At 35.4% G+C, this 18,839-nt stretch overlaps 1 protein-coding gene across 4 annotated transcripts in view; it reads left to right on the forward strand.

Annotated features, from left to right (window-relative positions):
* The window catches only part of CADPS2 (calcium dependent secretion activator 2), a 602,646-nt gene that overhangs the window by 137,724 nt on the left and 446,083 nt on the right, over positions 1 to 18,839 (forward strand). The gene's annotated exons all lie outside the window — the stretch shown is intronic.

Consider the following 18,839-nt stretch of genomic DNA (forward strand, 5'->3'; position numbering starts at 1 on the left):
AGTGAGGGGCAGTTGCCCAGCAGTGTAGAATTTGTTAGGAGATATAAGGATATGTTTCATGATCATTTTTCAACAGGACTATTTTGTTCACCTCCCACTCCTGCTTTTACCCACACAGTGCCAGAAGTATTAGATGCTGACAGTGTCTGAGGTTTTCAAGGATTCTTTGGTATTAACCAGGGTTGGTACTTAACTCTCCACATTATCAGGTTAGGATTTCACTTTCTGGAATCTGTTAGTTCAGTTAATAGTTATTCATGTGTTTTCCAGTTTCGAAAATTTTGTTGCTGTTGACTCTTACTATTATTCTTATAGTGTGTCTTAAAAATGTTTACTTTTAGTGAGATGTGTTAGGAATGAATACAATTTATTATTATATCTATCTACTAAACATGAAAAACAAATTAGGTGACTATATCTATAAATAATTACCTAAATATACATATATAGACATTTATAATTGGGAATTGTCATACAATATAATTTTATTTTCATCTTTTTTCCCTGAAGCTTATGACTTCTTTGCTTAGCATATACAATGCTTAATAATATGTTTTACATGTACAGTTAATTATAATTATATAGTTTGTTTAGAAATTATACAGTGTATCTATACCTATGTATGCCTATGTATATGAAATGTATAAACATATTGATTCTAGTATAGTCTGTGTCTAAAATTATTCATTGTACTATAAGCATAGGTACATATATGTGCTGTGTGTGTATACATATATATTATACACACACCTATATACACCCACATAAATAAAACTCTGTGACTGAATAAGTTTAAAGACTCATATTTAGCTGTATAGTTGGCTTCTATTTTATGTGCTCACTTAGGAATAATCCTATTTAGATTTTGATTCTTCCTTTGCTAGCTAGTTTTAGACATTTACCATATAATTTGAATAAAATTAGGCAATGTAATGTTAAAATCAAATTATGATGATAAGTTGCTTTCTTCAGAAATGGTGACAATTGGATTAATAACAAAGGTCTGGGCAAGAAGAAATTTTGGGTTCCTGCAGTCTCATTTCTGAACACTACTCAGTAATCCATTAAAATCATTAAAGTCCTCTATAAATCAGTATAATGACTATGTAGTCTATAAAATTAAGCCCTTCTACATAATGTTCAGAAGATTCAAATGACCTTTTTTCTGAAACCCCGAACAATTTCTGAGAACTCAGAAACACTACCTCTACCATAGCCGTTTATTTACAAAGTGACTTGTGTGATGAAATGTACAAAGCTGGCATTTTTTTTCTATTTGTACTTTGAAAAACTAGAAAAGAAATGTAACTTTAGCCAAATGGTCTTTGATTTCTTCCCTAACCTTTGCATTTCAATCCACCCCTTGTCTTGTGTCTTTAACTCTGCCTTTTGCTGGCTGACATCTACTTCATTACTCTTAAGAGTAGATGCCTTTTTGATAAAATAACTGTTACTCAGGGCCATAATAATTTCATTACAACCCTGGATCCTGACTTTCAGGCACGTGCTGAAAGATGTCAGTCAGGTAAACAAACCCAAACAGACAAGCTCCACAGTATTTCGGCAATGGCTCCTAAAACTATGGACTGTGATTATCCACTTAGAGGGAAAATGGCAAATTTTTTTGTCTCACTCAACTTCATAGAGAAGTAGTTTCCTGCTCTGAAACTAAAGATTTTTTTGGCTCATTATTTTTCCTTTAAGGATCTTTTTTTTTTTTTTTCCTCTGAAATAAAATCCTTAGATGCTATTTTTGGTTTGTGCCAAGTAAAATTTTTTCTTCTAAACAAATGTATGTTTTAAATATGTTAACCTTGGTGCTTTCATTTATTTATTGATTTTTCCTGTTTTTTTTTTTTTTTTTTTTTTTTCCTCCCCTAAACTCTGTTGATGAAGATTAGTTTAAAAACATTAATGGTTTGCAGCTATCATTTTGTTTTTTAATCCTGAAGGCTTTCATGGTAGAAAAATAATTGAATGAATGAACGCAGTACTTTCTTTTTTTTTTTTTTTTTTTTTTTTTGAGACGGAGTCTCGCTCTGTCGCCCAGGCTGGAGTGCAGTGGCCAGATCTCAGCTCACTGCAAGCTCCGCCTCCCGGGTTTACGCCATTCTCCTGCCTCAGCCTCCCGAGTAGCTGGGACTACAGGCGCCCGCCTCGTCGCCCGGCTAGTTTTTTGTATTTTTAAGTAGAGACAGGGTTTCAACGTATTAGCCAGGATGGTCTCGATCTCCTGACCTCGTGATCCGCCCGTCTCGGCCTCCCAAAGTGCTGGGATTACAGGCTTGAGCCACCGCACCCAGCCAGTACTTTCTAATTCTGAAAGGTAGCTTAGCATCTGCTCTGAGGACTGCTTAGGGAAAGGTCAATAAATGTATGCAAATCACTTCTTCCTTGGGGCTTTTGAAGCTTTGCTCTATGTCTTTGTATATCTGATTTCATATTCTATTTTAAGAATAATGGAGATGATTTGATATGATGTGCCTGTTTAAAAAGTGGCAACAGTTTACTTTTTTTAAAGGTACAGTATTTTGAATACATCTCAAAAATATTATTTCATATAATCATGGTGCTTTACATCAAATATAAGAGGCCTTTAAAATAAGATGTGAGATTGCATTTGCTTTGTTTTACCCCTGTGGTCATTATAATACATATGCGATGTTTATAAGAACCTTAATATGAGTGATTGCAAAGAATTGGATATATTTTACTTTAACTTCTAAAAGGTTTGCTTTATTTTCAGCCTGAACTTTTCTTTGTTCTGCTGAGATGGATACATAATACCAAAAGGAGTGAGAAATTCATTTCTTTGAGAACCTGCAGGCAATATGAAAATGAATAAGGCTTGGCAATTTTCAGCAAAAAGAACATATAATTTCATGGGCATGGGATGGTAATACATGTATATTAATAACTAGAATTTTATCAAGATAGCATCTAAAAATTATAAGGAGGTTATTAACAAAGTATAAATAAGGGGAAGCAAGCTTGCCTTTTCTTGATTCTGTTTGCTGCTATAATAATAATAGATTTGATGTTTCTCTGTTAGAAAAATATTAAACTGTGAATGTCATTTTGTCAAATGATGTTGATTTTTTTAAACTTAAATTTAGCATTTTAGGTAGGAAAAGCATAATTATTTTGGAAAAATCATAGCTAGAGTTATATGGCTATCTCATGCTTCTGTTGATCTTAGTTTTTTTTCCCCTGTGCTATGTGAATATGTGCAGAAAAACATCCATGCTAATTGAGTCTGGCCTAAATAAGACTTTTATCACTTTGTCTTTATTTTAAAATGGGTTCTGTTATGCGCAAGCAGTATCATGTGAGTAATGACTACCTTGGTATTTTTAATAAAATTACCTTATTTTTTTCTTATTCCTCCTAATCGGCAGGCATATAGTAGCTGCTAGTCAGTTGTTTTAAAAAACTTAGCTAGAGATCGAACATCCAAACGTAAGTGTTACAAGAGTGTTGATCGATAATTTTTAAAATTTGGGCCTATTTTTTAGGACATGGATGTCAGGGCTGCCTAAAATTATGACATACATCACCGCAAAGCATCCAAATCAGGAATGAGAGTTCTTAGTTTGACAGAATCTCAACCAGAAACATTACCATCCCTGGGGTGCTGAATTTATTGTAGTACAGAACGCTTTAAAAAATATTCCTGGCTGGACACAGTGGTTCATGCCTGTAATCCCAGCACTTTGGGTGGCTGAGGTGGGCAACCGCTTGAGCCAGGGAGTTTAAGACCAGCCTGGACAACTTTGTGAAACCTCATCTCTACAAAAATTACAAAAATTATCTGGACATGGTGGTGTGCACCTCCCAAGTCCCAGCTATTTGGGAGGCTGAACTGAGAGGATCACTTGAGCCAGGTAGGTAGAAGCTTTAGTGAGCCGTGATTATGCCACTGTACTCCAACCTGGGCAATAAAGACCCTGTCTGTAAATAAATAAATAAATAAATAAATAAATAAGAACCATCCCTAACTTATGTTAACAGAAGAAGACCAGCATTGTTCAAAAACACTGCCTTTTGGTCACGGTTCAGAGCTTCCCCACCTTTGTGTAATATACAGGTCGGCTCAGGAAGTAGCACTCACACTTATTCAATGTTAAAGGTGTCCCTGGAGTTGTGCAGTGTAGCATTTCCTTCCACACTGCACTTAAAGATACAAACTTGAGATTAGATTCTGTAGGAGGTCTCAGAATGTATTTTTTTTAAGAGGGAGTCTTGCTGTGTTCCCCAGGCTGGAGTGCAATGGCATAATCTTGGCTCACTGCAACCTCTGCCTCCCAGGTTCAAGCAGTTCTCCTGTCTCAGCCTCCTGAGTAGCTGGGATTACAGGTGCATGCCACCACGCCTGGCTAATTTTCGTATTTTTAGTAGAGATGGGGTTTCCCAATATTGGTCAGGCTGGTCTCGAACTTCTGACCTCAGGTGATCCACCCACTGCCACCTCTCAAAGTGCTGGGATTACAGGCATGTGCCTCCACGCCCAAGCCTTAGGAAAGAATTTATGCCATTTTTAAAATAATGCCTGATTATGACATAGTATAACAGAGTATTTGGAAATTCAATTATATATCAAGGGTACAATATTCTTTAATGTCTCTCTTCCTTTTTTAAAAATATAACTTATTTTTATTCTTTCAATTTGACATCTCTTTTCTAAGAAATGTGGTTACATACATTTCTTTTGATAACGTAAATTAATTTCGAATTGAATTGAACCTTCTCATATCAAAAATTTGAAAATAATGTCTCTTGTGTAAGTATATTTAGATGTTCTACAATATTAGGATACGAATGATAACTAAGCAACACGTGACTTGTTTTAACCTCACTTTTTCTAAGTTGGATTTTTGTTTTGAACTCATAAACTTGGTACATACCAGTACATATTAATTAAGTCCTTTTATAATTTTAGTTCATTCTGGTGTTCCAGTGCCAGTTAAGTTAGTCACCTTTTGTAACCAGTAACTATTCAATGAATCTGAAAGGAAAAATAAAGTATTTTCAGTTTTCTAAAAAACTTCAACTTTTGGCTCATAAACTCTTGATTAAACCCAGACTCTTTTCTGTATCATCAGTGTGCTGTGGTAGGAAACAATAACAAATGATGTTCTGATCCCATTTTTTCACATAAAAGCTGAAAACAGATGGGACAGTAGCAGCTTGGATTTTATTATATTCACTATTTTGTTAACATAATTTAATGTGGAATCCAGGAAAACGTCTGCATTGCAAAGATTCTTTGGAAGAGAACTATGTGTTACTTGAATTGCAGTGTTTTCAGAATAAGCTCTTGATCTCAAAGGCTTTACATATTCCTATCAGTATAGAACACAAACATAGGCCTTGTTTATGAAATGTCTTATTAGCTTCCCTTTTTTTTTTTTTAGCCTCTCTAAATTTCATTCCCAGTAGTTTGTTTGGGTTTTTCTCTGCAAAACAAATAATGTTCTTCCAAGCATAACTTTTCAGGGATTTTCATTTTTGTTTAAAATAGGACCATTTTTAACATCTGGGGATTCATTTTATGTACTGGAAATTCTTTTGCTTTAATAATCTTTTGAATTAGTGTTGTCTCTGTCATCTGACAGCTGTGTCTTCATTAAACATTTTGACAACTGATACTTTTTCAATATTCTCTGCTTCATTGGTCCCAAATACAGTACAGTGTTGATAATATCATATAGCTGATAAAGAAAAAGTGATTTTGTAGTTGATGTGAGGCATTTTGGTTTTAGCTACTCATTGCATGACTTTAGTGCAGTCTGGTAGTTATATGCCTTAGTTCCTAAAATAATTTCAAAGATCTTAAACTTCATAGTCTTTTAAGTTTAAGATGAATTTATTAAGGAAAGATGTTAGCATGGTTTGCTTGGTACCTTTGCATAACTTGATAATGTTTACGTGCAACATGCAAACAAGACATTTAGACTGCAGGAAAGAATCATTAGAATATACAAATCTAAAATCTAGATTTGTTTTAATTGTCATCATACTGCTCGGTGGCAAATGTTTTTATTTGTTACTATTATCTGAAGACATTCTTCATTTAAAAACAAAAATGAAGCTGCCTATCTTAATGGACAAAGATCTGTAAAAATTAAATCTATTTAGATATAAAGTTTTAAAAGAGAGCCATTATGAATTCAGAAACTTGATTTAAAAAATTAAGTTATTCTGTATTCTTAAGAATATGTTTTTAAAACAAACTATTTGGAAATGTTTAAAAGTAGCATTAGGAGCTACTGAGGTATAAATTTTCATTTAATTCAATAATTAAAATGTAGATATTTATATTATGTAGTTATTACATTCATAAGATTAAAAGTTTGAAAATTAGGCACTGGGCATGGTGGCTTATGCCTGTAATCTCAACACTTTGGTAGGTCGAAGCAGGCAGATCCCCTGAGGTCAGGAGTTTGAGACCAACCTGGCCAACCTGGTGAAACCCATTTCTACTAAAAATACAAAAATTAGTCGGGCATGATGGAGGGCACCTGTAATCCCAGCTACTTGGGAGGCTGAGGCAGGAGAATCAACTGAAACTGGGAGGCAGAGGTTGCAGTGAGCCGAGATTGTGCCATTGCACTCCAGTCTGGGTGATGAGCAAAACTTCATCTCAAAAAGAAAAAAAGAAAAAAGACATTTCATGGAAACAAAAGTTTCAAAATTACATATTCTGATACCATCAAGGCCTTTTAGTAAATCATTTTAATTAAATTTCATTGATTATTATTATTTACCTTAGAAACAAACATTTTTCTAACTTATTTATCAAATTCCTTCAAGAGTCACACTTCGGTTAACAAATAAAAGCAGAAGTGGATAAAGAAATACCAATTGACAAAATTTTCCAATTTAAGAATCTAATAAAAATTAGTAATAGTGGTAATGATAAACAGCACTACTTTGTTAATAGGGACAGTTTTGAAAAGCAAAAGCAAATTAATTGCAATGGAAACTAAATGCATATGCATGTAAACAAAGATTTTTTGGATGATAAATTGTGACTTACTGACTAAAGGATTTAGTAGGAGATTAAGGAGAGACACAGTTTTGTGTAGCACTGCGCGCCTCCTACCTGGTGGGGAGTGCTCTGCACCACATCCTATTAGCCAAAATGAAAATTAAGGAGGTTTATGGAGGAAGATGTTTAAGTAATGTTAAAATATGATTCAACTGTTTTAAAGTTTTGAATGGTTGTTTAAAAGGGAAAAAAAAGTATTTGGTGACCTGCAGTATATAGGTTGGGCAAATTCTGCTCTGTGAAATATGCAACACCCCAGTGGGTGAGTAGACAAGTAAGTATGTGTGTCCCCAAGAGCGTGTAAGTATTTGTGTGTTTATATATGTGTAACTGAACTTGCTTTAGATTCATCATCTAATTTTTGGCAGCCATGGCTGTTGGCTCAAGTGTACTGTTTTACAAACCAAAATCATAGGAAAAGAAAATTTTACTTTCTTCAATCATAACTGTATTTGAACATTCCTTTCAAAATGTCTCCATTTAACTTACAGTGTGTTGGAAAATGAGGTATGCTTTTCCCAAAATATCACTAAACCATTATTTAAGGTTAGGTTTATCTCACTTTTTGTCTCTCCCATCACTGTCGGAGTACAGGTATGTAGTAGGTTCTCAATAAATATTTGCTGAGTTATTGAATTACTGGATGTTTGAACAAACACTAAATTGTAACTTAGTCCCTTTAAATAAAAGTTGAGGCAGTTATTGCTTTAAAAAAGTTTAAAGTTTCCTGTTTGCATGCATTTAGAAAACTGTAGGGTGGATGTAGTAATAGAGAAGTGATGTGAAAGGCTTTAGGCTTAAACAATGAATAATGTGAGAATGAATTTATGTGCTCCATGTGTATGTAGCGTAAAATGCATCTCTTTTTCCAAGAAAAGTAATCTTTGACTTAATTATACCCTACTAGATTTTAATTCAAAAATGTGCTTGTAAGATGTGAGCACTATTAAGAAACTAATTTATGTAATAGGTACTAGTTGGTTTTAGTAATAAGTTATCATTTTACCCCACGGCCATTGAATAACTTTGATCTACTGCCAGAATATCTGTGGGTCACTTTCTTGGGGTGTCTCCCTTAGGAGAGCAGAAGTTCCAATCTCAGCATCTTATTAAGAACTCCTGTTTATCCTTCATCTTCCTCTTGCTTCCTTCCTTTCTACAACCATCTGGCTGCCCTGTCTTCTTTGTCTTTCTTTTCTCTTTTTTATCTGCCCCGCTCAATTTCTAAACAACGAGGAAAATTATTATTTGACGTGTCCTATTCTTTTTTGGGAGCAGGTTGTCAGCCAGTTGAGCTAGTGTTAAGCCGTTACATACTTTAAAGGACTGATGGGTTTACATATTAACTTATTGTAGGAAGTTTCACAGGGAAGGAGTTCTGAAAACAATACCATAACTGAAAGGACTGAAAGGGTTTGTCATTGTAGAACACCAGGCATTTTGGTCGGCAAAGGTAGGGTGTATGACTAATGTTTGGGAAGATGTGAGGAGCCACAAACTATCACATCTATGTCTTTGGGTTATGTAAAATTTGCCCTATGTATTGATATTTTATTTACTTCATGTAATTCCTTACAATATGCAAACAATTTTAGTGCTAAATTATATTTTTAATTATTAATGTATAACTTTAATGTCTCTGTTGAGGTTATAAATGTTTCTCTTACCTTATTGCCAAATTTCACAGTGTTATCCGGGTACATTTCAGGGATTTATAATACTCAGGATTTCAGAAAGCTCTTCCAGAAAGTGTGAGAATGTGTTATTTATCTGTTCTTTGCTGTAGAAATAAATTTGAGTTATTCTATAATTTAAAATATAAGTAGATATCTTTATAGGGTAAACAGGGTTTCATAATAGAATTTTGTGCAAGAGAAATTAAGAAAGAAACTAATGTTAGGTAATGTCTTGCAGTATGAAAAAAATTCAGATCCACTTTAGCACAAAAATATTTAAGTTTTTCTATTCTATTTATTCACATCCTAGATTATCTTTCAGTTTTTAGCTTCCCGAATTCGTTTTGAGTGTTCTTGAGTTTTCTTGGACATCTGTTTTGTGAATTCAAGTTTCTCCTATAAAATGGAGTGGATAATGCTTCTAAATGCTAATGGAGAGTAACTAAGGACTCGCTCTTCTTCAGGTTGACCTGGCCCTGTATCTGTCAGTGTGTGGGCAGCAGATGGGAGGAGCCAAAAGCATACCTTTTACCAATAGACTTAGGACCAAAATGCGTATACCATAGCCTGAGTTACACAGCATTTCACTGTATAGCAGTCTTGTTAATATGTTTAGTATTGTGTAGACTTTCTCTTTGGATCAGTGTAGCATGTGGCAGTCTGTGGGATATGTGGTCACTAATGAAAGGCAGTGTGCAGTGACCCTTCTCCATCCTTGCGGTTTCTGTCGGCTGTGGAGACTTGTAATGTGCCATGTGTATTGTGAGACCCTTTCCATGTTTGTTTGAATTACTTTAATTTCTTATGACACGTCAGTATTCCGTTACAAAAAGTTATTCTTGTAGGTTTTGACAAAAGGTCATCATTTACATTCTACAAGATTCAGGGAGGTTGTGTGTGAGGGAGAATTGTCCTGGACCTCAGCTGAAGGAGATCAAGCTTTCAGTTTCCACGAAACTATGCTCAGTCTTCCACTTAGTGGAATAGATGCATAAACTTTAGGGGGTCTTTATTTCATTACCCATTCCTTTGACATGATTTTTTAAAATCACTATTTCTAATGAGAAATTTGCATAGATGTTAGCATTTTAGATTGTTTTCCAAGCAGACAAAACATAAAGACTCTTAGGAAGCACCTAGCACTTTGGGAATCTGAGGATGGAGGATCCCTTGAGCTCAGGAGTTTGAAAACAGCCTGGGCAACATAGGGAGACCCTGTCTCTACCAAAAAACAAGAGAAATGCCTATATCTTAAAATATGATTCAAAATTATACAAACCAGAAAATGAATCTCCTCATATTATCATGAGTGAAAGCCTGATTTAAAAATTGGTTTGAGTCTTAATCCTGTGTATCCCATATATTTATCTTTTTGTTTTATGTTGGTCCAAAAAAATTTTTAAGGGTTCGGCATTCTGCTGTTTAAGTCTAAATCTACTCACTGAACTCTCCCCAGCTTTTATAGATTTCTTAACTCATAATTACCATCTCCAGAAAAATCCCAAACCTATAGCTGAATATCAGACTCCTTCAGGAACTTTAAAACTATACAGCTTTCCAGGCCACTCTTTTTAAAATTCTGAAATAGTAGGTGTGGGGTAGGCTTTTTGTACCTGCATTTTTTAAAAAAAGCTCTTCAGGGATTGTAATTAGCTGGCTTTGGGGTTTGTTCACTTGTTCTTCTTTCTTTAAAAATGATCACACATGTCTCTTAGTGTCATCTCATCTATTTGTCTGGTTTTAGTCTTGCACAGGATGTCGAGTTCTGCTGTGGAAATTTCCTTTGAGCTGCTTTTTCAGACAGCACTGAAAAGATTAAGGAATTGGAGCTGACCGGAGCCAGGAGACATTATTAAGTCCTAAGAGACAAAGGCATTATAACTGGGCATAGAAACAGGACAATCCAAAGAACAAAGGAAGATGTTGTCAAAGATATAGAAAGAAGGAGCGTCAGAAGACACAACACAGATGCAAATATAGGTTGCCCATTATATTTGAATTTTAGGTAAATAATGGATACTTTTTAGTATATATCCCAAATATTGCATAGGGCATATTTATACTAAAATTTTATTCTGCACTGATGATAAAATAATTACACAAAAGTGACATATTGTTTACCTGAAATTCAAATGTAAATATAAATGGGAATTCTGTATTTAATTTGGCACCCCTATCTGATGTGAAAGAAGGGCCATGGCATACTGTTGAGACTCAGCAGTGTAGCATACAATAGTCATTCAATTAAACTAGCCCCAGAAGCAGGCTTTATTTTAAAATAGATTTATTTTTTAGTTTGTTTATTGTTTCCTTGATAATTACTTGAATGATAGCTTTGTAACTGATAGAATAAATTTCCATTTTCTTGTCCCTCTTCCTGGGAGAGTTGTATAGTCTTCTTTTTTTTCAATCTCACAGGTGAACGGATGTGCTAAAAATTTGCCTTTTCTTATTAGCAGCATTCTGTATGTGTAATCAGAATTGCTTTTAGAATTAAAAATCTGAAGCACATATTTATGTCACCCTAATGTAGATATCCAGTTTTTTAATGCCAATCCTGAAGAGGGCTTTTATCTGTTTAATCTTCACAAATCCTTGAATTTGCTAATATAAATTTGTTAACAATGATGTATTGAAGGTAGCACAGCATTTTTGCCAGCTAAATTTGCTAAGGTTAAAGAAGATAATAAATATAAAATGATTTTTATTGTAAGGGGAGTAATAAGATTCTTGCATTTTATGTCCCTAAATACATGAATATAAATGCAATAACTAATCAATGTAATTTAATTTACTTGAAATGAATTATTTTAAAGTGGGTTTCAGCTAATGTTTCTGTTTTAGATACTGAGCAGAATTTTGTTATTTGTTAGGGAAATGTCAAGTTAGCTATTAGAAGGTGGTAGTCTCAGTGTTTTAGGTACAGTTTACTAGCTCAGACCTCCGTACTGGATAGGCCAGGACAGAGCAACAGTGCTAGTTGCCTACCCAATGGCCATTCTCTAGCTACCCTTCTTCTTTCACAAATCCTTGGTTTTATTCGGCTATTAGGTACCCGTTATTATACAGGGATGACTGGGTTTCTCTTGAGTCCCCAGAGTGAATCTTGATTAGTCAATCAGAATATTCCATTTCCCTTACCCAGTGTTTTCCTTAGGAATGCACACTTGAATCAATTCTTCAGTGATATGTGGGAGAAAATATGATAGAGGGAGGATGGAGGATGCTGATTCTGGGAGAATTTTCTCCCTTTTTTTTTTTTTAGAATAAAATTGTTTTCTTCTTCAGTTTTTGTTTATTGTTGTATGAGGATGCTTTGCACAGAGTTAATGTGGATTTCTTTGGAGGCAGTAAACTTGAAGACAAAAGCTAGCACGTGGAGAATGTAGACAGGTGGAAAAGGCCTGGGCCCTGAAATACTTCACTTAAGAGTTAAATTAACTAACTATGGAACTCTTTTACTTTCGGACTTTTTTGAGATATCTGATAATAATCCCCCCCACCCCGACCCCCGCTTATTGTTTAACAGGGCGTTTTGAGTTGGGGATACTATTACTTTCAGTGAAAAGCATCCTAGCTACATTAAAGGTATAAAGATAGACCTTAATGTTTATCATATTGAAAGTCTGCTACTCCTTATCCTAGAAGGATGGTGCACAAAGATGATGAGCTGAAAGTCCCTTGCCTTCTGCTGCTGCTTTTCTTCTTTTGCAGATAGCCACTTCTCATCCATGTAATACCTGGTCAAGAAAGAAAGCAAAACCTTCAGACATTTCTGAGGAAAATAATTTTATGTCATATTTTCTTCTTCTGAAAGCAACTCTGTTAAACCACTTACTACCTACTGGAAAAGGCCATTGTGTGGCATGAGTTGGTCAGCATCTTTAAGCTTTTACAATGACTCACAGTTGTCTGCTCCTGAGGCTGTCCGAATACTTTGTGATAAACATAAAGTTACTGTTTCTTGCAGATATGGCTTCAGCATATGGAACTGTGCCATGAAATGCCAGATGGTACGGAGGCACAAAGTTCTTCCTGCCTGAGAGCAATATCATCTGCAAAACAGAGCTACCCATGCTGCATCTCAACAAAGAAATCCTTTGCTGTTCTTTTGGCCTCATTGAGTCTGTCCATGAACTTATTATTTGGACAATGTACAGCTATCTTAGAATTCTTTTCTTAGGTTTTGTCTGCTCCCTCCTCTTCACTCACTTGCTTCAGTACTAGAGACTTTACTCAATGGTTATGACAAGATACATTCTTCAAAAAGTAATAGTGAACGGTGAATTTTCTTCTACTATAGATGATTCACACCAGCAAACACTGTACTTAAGGTGGGGTATATTGAAGATTGGCATCTGCGTTTAAGAAATCTGAATCTTAGTAAGGAAAAGGCCACATAAGCAAGTGACAGATGTATGTATGAGGTACAGAAGTGGCACAAAGAGGATAGGATGACATAATTTGGGGGCAGCAGGAAGAAGGAGATTTCTTGGAGGTGTCGTCTGAATTAGGTTCTAACAGATGAAAGGGTATTCTAGGCAGAGGAAGCAAACAGTGTGTGCAAAGGCACAATGAGCATAAATGACATGAATGGGATGGTGTTTTGAAGGTAAATGGGGAGGAGAGGGGCTTTTACCTCTTCAAGCTGATTAAATCATGTGATTGGCCCCAAGCATAGCCAGTGGCTAAGAGCATATCAGTCAGATGTAGCTGGTTCTGTCCCCAAATTTTGTGAACTGGATAACTTTCTTAAGTTATCTGGGCCTTAGCTTCTTCATTTGGAAAACACATTGAACCCACCTTATAGGAAGGTGACATTAAAATAATATATGTAAAGAGGTTAAAATTGTGCTGAGTGCATTGTAAACGGTCAATAAATGTTAGCTATTATGACTCGCTGTTACATTAGTCATATATGAAGGGTGGTCAAGGGGGAATCATACTGTTTCTAAAGGATGAGCCCCTCATTATTTTAACTTGACGTAGTCCACTGGAATTATTTGTGGAAAAGCATTGGGTAGAAATTTTCTCTGGCTTAATGACAGGCTCTGTTTTTGATTTTGTAGGACAGTAAAGGGTCACAGCGTGTATTGAGCTTCCTTCCTTCCCCTGCTTTTTTCCATAGCACATGCCTGAGAAGACTTGTTTGCAAAACCTCCTCGATTTTGTCAGATCTTAACGGGTGGCTGGGTGTTGGGGAGAATGACTTTTGATTGCAGTGAGAACTTCTCAGAATGGCTCATTAAAGTTTCTATTTCTCTTCAACTCTCTACCTCCACAGTCATCTCTCAGTTGCTGCTTGCAACAGAGATCACTCAGGCTGCTATTTGTGGTAATTGGTTTACATTTGCTTTTGATGAGGTTACATTGTTAATGGGGACCATTAGAGGCTATTATAATGGTCCTTTTCACTGGCAGAGAAGTGAGTGAGGCAGATGCTGTCAATAAATAAGAGAGTCCTAAAGCAGAATTTTGGAAGATAATGACCAATAAGACTTGCCAGTTTTTCTCTCTTAGCTACTTATTACCATGTTCAGGGAGAGTCCTGTTGAATAACTCCTCGGCACTTACCTTGATTATCGTTTGTAAGGCTCAGGTGAATGAAGACATAGAGTCAAATAAGAATACACCAGTGGGTGAGGGAAATGTAGTGACAGAGCAAGCTTGTCCGGCCCACGGGTGGCATGCAGCCCAGGATAGCTTTCATTGTGGCCCAACACAAATTTGTAAACTTTAAAACATGAGGGGTGTGTGTGTGTGTGTGATTTAGCTCATCAGCTAGTTCAGGAAACCTAGGTTAGGCTCCCAGTTCTGTGACCTAACTGGGTCTGTACCTTAACCTCTTAGTCTGTTTTCTTATCTATAATGTGGGGGTTGGGGGTATTTTTTTATCCTTTTTATGTGGTTCTGAATGTTTGAAATCTGGTATTTCAAACTTAGAATGTATGTTAACTTGGATTAGCCACATTTCAAGTGCTCAATAGCTGCATGTGGTTAGTGACCACTGTGTTGGACAGCACAACTGTGAATCCACCTATTGTTAATTATTCACCAGCATCCATCTTAATTATTTGTTTTTGCTTGTGGCTTCTGCAATTGCTGAAATAAAATGACCATGTATTTCCAAAATTACAGCAATTATAAAGCATTTAATATGTGTTAAGTACTTTTATTCTAGCATTTAATGCAACAGCCGTATTAGATGTCTATTGTTACTGTCCTTATTATGTAGATGAAGAACTTGAGGCACTGAGGTTAAGGGACCTGCTTAAGACCCTACAACTTGTGGCGGAATCTTGGATAAAAACAGAAGTAGTCTGACTTCAGAGCTCTTATTATTTCTTCTTCCCCATTAATAATATATAAGCTTACTAATTAATAAAATAGGTTAAGTTGTCTATGATAGACTTTTCTGATCCATTGTGGTGGGTTGAAATTATCTGGAATTTTTATTATTGCATGATAAACTGACTTTTTTTGTGAGGTCAGGCAAGCATGAGAATAGAGGATGTGGCTATCCTAGTAAGGAATAGTTTTATAGCAACCAACTGATATTTGCTTTCCCTTACTTCATTTATTCATTCTTTAAAAAAATGAGGATATTCTATGTGCTAGGCCTAATCTATAATGTTGGTTTTAGCCTGAAATCAGCAGGCTAAAACCAAGTTCTTATCTTAAAGCAGCTTTTGTTCTAATGGAAAGACTTAAAAAATAAGCAAATAAATGCATACAAGCTGTATACAACACATTGCATGGGGATAAACACCTTTTATTGAAAGAAGTCTGTAGCTATGAGGGAATCAGGGAATAATATGGTAATCGGAAAGAATATAGGCTTTGGGATCAAGATGCTGGTTGAAATTCTATCCCTGTCTCTTACTAGATGTGAGGTTAAGTAAGATCCTTAACTTCTTTGAGCTTAGTTTCATCCTTTGTAACAAATACAGAGAATTTTAAGAAGTTTAATGAGACATGTTAGAAGAGGGCAAAGTTTCAATTACGCGGGATGAAAATGTTCTGGGGATCTAGTGTATAGCATAGTGACATAATTAATAATATTATATTTTATACTTGAAATTTGCTAAGAGTAGACCTTAAATGTTCTCACTGCTCCTATCACACACACACACAAAGACACAAAAGGTAACTGTAAGATGATAGGTGTGTTAATTAGCTTAGTTTGAATTATTTAACAGTGTAACTTATATCAAAACGTTGTATACTTTGTATACCTTAAATATTTACAGTTTTTACTTGTCAGTTACAGTTCAATAAAGTAAAAAAAAAATGAAAAATGAGATCCACATGGAATGCGATCAGGAGAGCATGGCAAGTAAACTCATGGAATAATTCATGGATTTAACATTTGGAGCTTAGCATTCACCAGCTCCCTGCCACATGCCACCCCCACCACCGCCCCCATGCCGATAATGCCATAATGACATGTAATTTTGCAGAGGTTTGAATTGAACTGGGAGGTCAATGAGAATGTGGATTGGCATCATTCACTTAGTGTTGAGTGAGCCTAGACTGGGTTGGGGTCCATTTGTTCACCATGTAATGGGATTTTGCTGTTCTGTACTTAGCACTTAGTTTACATTTTATTATAAAACATATTAATATGGTGTTTATAAATTTTGGGCTTTTAAATTGTCCTGTCAACACTGTGTGACAGTGGAATTCGATTTGCCAAAATAACTTTGTTTTCAATCTATATCTGGCCAACTTAGGTGTTCACTGTTTGCTGGGGCAAGTTCATTGGATAAGGAGTTTTTCACATGAAATAACATGGAAAAATGTTTTAGAATAAATTAAGGTAAATTTTAGTTGCAAAAAACACACACGATAGTACCATGGTATTTTCCCTCTGGTTAGGTACCGTACCTCATTGGACTTTTTATTACTTTTTATTAGTTAGAACTTAATACCATATTACTGTTAACTGCATATTACCAGTAAATCCTGATAAGAGTGGTCAGGATGTATGGAGGTTTTATTTCTCTCTCATGTCAAAGAAGTTGGGAGGTAGGTGGTCTAGGGTTGCATTCCTGCTCTACTCTGTGGTGTGAGGCACTTTTTATCTTGCTGCCTCACCATCTTCATTAATCAAGGTGACACTTCAGCTAGCACATCAAATTCCATTCAGCAGGAAAATAAAAAAGAGAAAGAAGCAAAATGTGTTGCTTCAGCCACCTGTTGCAGTTTCCTGGAAGTCAGGCATACATTTGCTTACATCTGGTTGGTCTTAACTTGGTCATTTGACCATGTTTATACCTATCAGGTGAACCTGGCATTTGTAGTGTTAGATGGGCATATTCACCGTCCCAAATATCTATGCTTATGGAAGAGGACAGGAAAGTTTCTTTGAATAGGACACATAATAACAGCACATCCACAGGATTTATAATGTATTAGACGTAGCTAGAGCCCCCTATTATTCTAATATACAGCTTGGGATGCATTGTTATTTCAAAAACGTGGAAGGCACTGACGATTTTGCTTCAGTGGTTTGATGTAGCTGTTTTTGACAGTGTTGATAGGAAGGGAAGAAGAAAATAGTACTGATCCTTTAGCGTTTTCCTGTTAATATCTTTCTTTCATTGACAAACCTGAAAGCTATGCCTTTGTGCATTTTAAGAAACATCCATGCCTAGACTAAAGCCTTTTACCTGTTTGAAAAACCTTTCTCATTTTACTACTCTTTGACGTGAGGTAAATGCACACCCATGCCCCAATCCTGGAGGGAACCACAAGTTTTCTGCCACTTTGCTGTGGAATCTGACTGTGACTACTTTTACTTGCTAGGATGTCACACAGCTTCCACTGTAAGTACTGAGACTCCTGATGGGTTCTGCAGGTCAGGGCAGACTCCATACGGCTATGGTTGCTAGGTTCCTGGGTTGCATATTGGCTGGTCTCCTGCTGCAATATAAATCCTGGCTTAAATCTTCAGTTGATCCATGATTTAGAATGAAAAGGATGAAATCTAATTTGAATATGAAAAAATACCTAAGAAACATGAGACACCTCTGAACCCTAGAATCTAAGTGTTTTTCTGGTGGCAGTTATTTTTCTTGTGAATGAAGCATCACAGCCAGGTCAGATTTATGAAATTTAGTTTTTTTCTTTTTACAAGGCTAATCTGTTGGTTGTATTTAGATGTTTGCAATAATATTTATGTTTTAGCTAAGCTTCTGCAATTTAGTTTTATATAGAATGTGCCTTATAAATTCCTGATAGATAATTTCTGCTGGTCAAATTTTCCTTCATATTTAAAACTATTTTATTCATTGGTAAATATAGTAGTCAAAATTAAACATTAAAATTAACATTTTATGTTAATTTTAAGTTAACATTAAAACATATGCTATGTTTTAATTAAAAATATGCTAAATAATATTTAAAATTAAAACATATGCTAAATAATAAATCAACTGCCCCAAATAATATTCATTGATAGATTATGCTAAACTGAAGGAATATATATAATGGCAGGATTCAGTATTCTTTCCTTAATCCTGAACTGGTGGATATTTTTGAAATGACCTGGAGGAGACTATGAAGAATATATTATTATGTTAGTGATTATAACAAAGCTAAGAGAACTCTGTAGTCATCGGGTAAAGGAATCAGAATTCTAAAAAATATTCTTAACTAGAACAGTGTCCCAAATACATCTAGCAAGATGAAACATGGTTTACTGAGGCACATGTAAGAATGTTTTAGAAGTTTCTGTTGATTATAAGCACAATGTGAGCTAGTTGATGTGACTGCCAAGAAGAGTTAATTGGTTTTTAGTTTGAATTAATAGACATAGAATGCTTAGAATGTGGGAAGTGGCCCTCCCACTTGTGTCTCTGTTGGCCACACTATCCTCAGAGAATGGTGATCAGTGTATCTAGTACATTTTAAAAGGGACATTGCTATTGTAGTGAGTTTCATTTGCTTAATGTTATAGTTTTCAAAGTGTTTTCCTTTTGAATTTTTATATCAAAGGACATTATTATTATATATTTTAATTAATTTGGTTTTTTTTTTTTAGATGGAGTCTCCCTCTGTCACACAGGCTGGAGTGCAGTGGCATGATCTTAGCTCACTGCAACCTCCGC

This window comes from Rhinopithecus roxellana, chromosome 6, assembly GCF_007565055.1.
Source record: "Rhinopithecus roxellana isolate Shanxi Qingling chromosome 6, ASM756505v1, whole genome shotgun sequence".
Lineage (NCBI taxonomy): Eukaryota > Metazoa > Chordata > Mammalia > Primates > Cercopithecidae > Rhinopithecus > Rhinopithecus roxellana.